This window comes from Gossypium hirsutum, chromosome A03 (assembly GCF_007990345.1).
Source record: "Gossypium hirsutum isolate 1008001.06 chromosome A03, Gossypium_hirsutum_v2.1, whole genome shotgun sequence".
Lineage (NCBI taxonomy): Eukaryota > Viridiplantae > Streptophyta > Magnoliopsida > Malvales > Malvaceae > Gossypium > Gossypium hirsutum.
In genome coordinates this window covers 79,475,602-79,477,450 of record NC_053426.1, presented here as the reverse complement: position 1 = coordinate 79,477,450, position 1,849 = coordinate 79,475,602, and the positions used below count along the sequence as shown (strand labels likewise).

The following is a 1,849-nucleotide window of genomic DNA, read 5'->3' as shown; positions in this document are numbered from 1 at the left end:
GATCCTCACCTCCACTTAAGACTATTTATGGAGGTGAGCGATTCTTTCAAGCTAGCTGGAGTACTCGAAGATGCACTACGATTAAAGTTGTTCCCATATTCGCTAAGGGCTAGAGCTTGAGCCTGGTTGAACTCATTGCCACCACATTCCATTACCACATGGCAAGAGTTAGCAGAAAGATTCCTTATGAAGTATTTCCCACCTAGCAAGAATGCTAAGTTGAGGAATGAGAGCACTACTTTCCAACAAATGGATGAGAAGTCCTTGTATGAGGCATGGGAAAGGTACAAATAATTATGATGAAAGTGCCCTCATCATGGAATCCCGTATTTCATTCAACTTAAGACATTCTATTAATGATCTCAATGCTCACACAAGAATGGTAGTAGACGCTTCGACTAATAGAGCTCTTCTTTCTAAGTTTTATAATGAGGCTTATGAAATTATTGAAATAATTGCTAGCAATAATCATCAATGGTTAACCAATCGAGTAGTGTCAGGAAGATGAGTCACTGGAATTCATGAAGTGGATGCTCTCACTTGACTAGAATCTCAAATATCTTCGATTTCCTTAATGCTTAAAAATTTTACCACTAATGGGTTTAATAATTTTACAGCTCAGCCACTGAATCAATACAGAAATGTAGCCTGTGTTTATTGTGGGGAAGGACACTTGTTTGAAGAATGTCCATCAAACACAAAATCCATGTATTACATGGGTAACCAAAACCAAAATCGAGGAAGTAAAGGACTGCAATCCAATTTTTATAACTCATCTTGGCAAAACCACCCTAATTTCCCTTGGAGTAACAAAGGAACTGGGCCTAATAAAACTTATGCACATCCCAGACTAACCTGGCCAACTGGATTTACCCAACAAGTTTAGAAACCAACCCAAGTTGAACCATCCAATGGTTTGAAAAACCTGTTAAAGGCATACATAGCAAAAAATGATGCCTTAATCCAAAGCCAAGCAGCTACATCAAAAAACTTTGAAAACCAAGTGGGTCAACTTGCCACTGAACTTAGAAACTGTCTACAAGGTGCTTTGCCTAGTGATATGGAGAATCTAAGAAATCTCTGGAAGGAGAATTGTTAAGTGTTGACATTGATGAGTAAAAAGATGTTAGAGCCTAACGCTGTCGAAGTTGAAAAGGAGCCAACTGATGCTCAAGATGCAGTGGAAGTTCAACCAAGTGTTGAAACTCCAATCTCGTTAGAACCAGTCAATTCTTATAAGCTAACAACTTCATTATATGCAGAAATGCCATGGAAGATGAATTAGCCAGTTCAAGTAAAAAATCCTCCACTATCCTACCCTTAAAGACTTTAGAAGCAGAAGCAGGAAGTCAAGTTCAAGAAGTTCCAAAATGTACTCAAGCAACTTCATATCAACATTCTGTTGGTAGAAGCACTTGAACAGATGCCAAATTACATCAAATTTATGAAGGATATCTTTTCTAAGAAACGAATATGTAGAGAATTTGAGATGTAAGCCTTGAAAAAAGAATGCAGTGCATATATTCAAGATAAACTACCCTCAAAGTTGAGGGATCCTGGATGTTTTACCATACTTAGAAACATTGAAGCAACTTATTGTGGTAAGGCAATATGTAATTTGGGTGCGAGCATTAACTTGATGCCCATGTCAATATTTAGAAAGTTAGGGATAGGTGAAGTTAGACCTACTATGGATACACTTTAATTAGCAAATCGATCTTTAGCACATCCAGAAGGAAAATTTGAGGATGTATTGGTATGTGTAGATAAATTTATTTTTCCTGTTGACTCTGTTATCTTAGGCTTTGAAGTAGATAAAGAGAGCCAATCATCCTAGGAAGGCATTTCC

General features: G+C 37.5%; 1 non-coding gene across 1 annotated transcript; it reads right to left on the bottom strand.

The window, feature by feature from the left end:
* Positions 1 to 216: 216 nt before the first annotated feature.
* Positions 217 to 323, bottom strand: LOC121227092 (small nucleolar RNA R71). The gene has a single exon (XR_005924744.1). It is a non-coding gene; the product is annotated as a small nucleolar RNA R71 (small nucleolar RNA).
* Between the last annotated feature and the right edge of the window lie 1,526 nt (positions 324 to 1,849).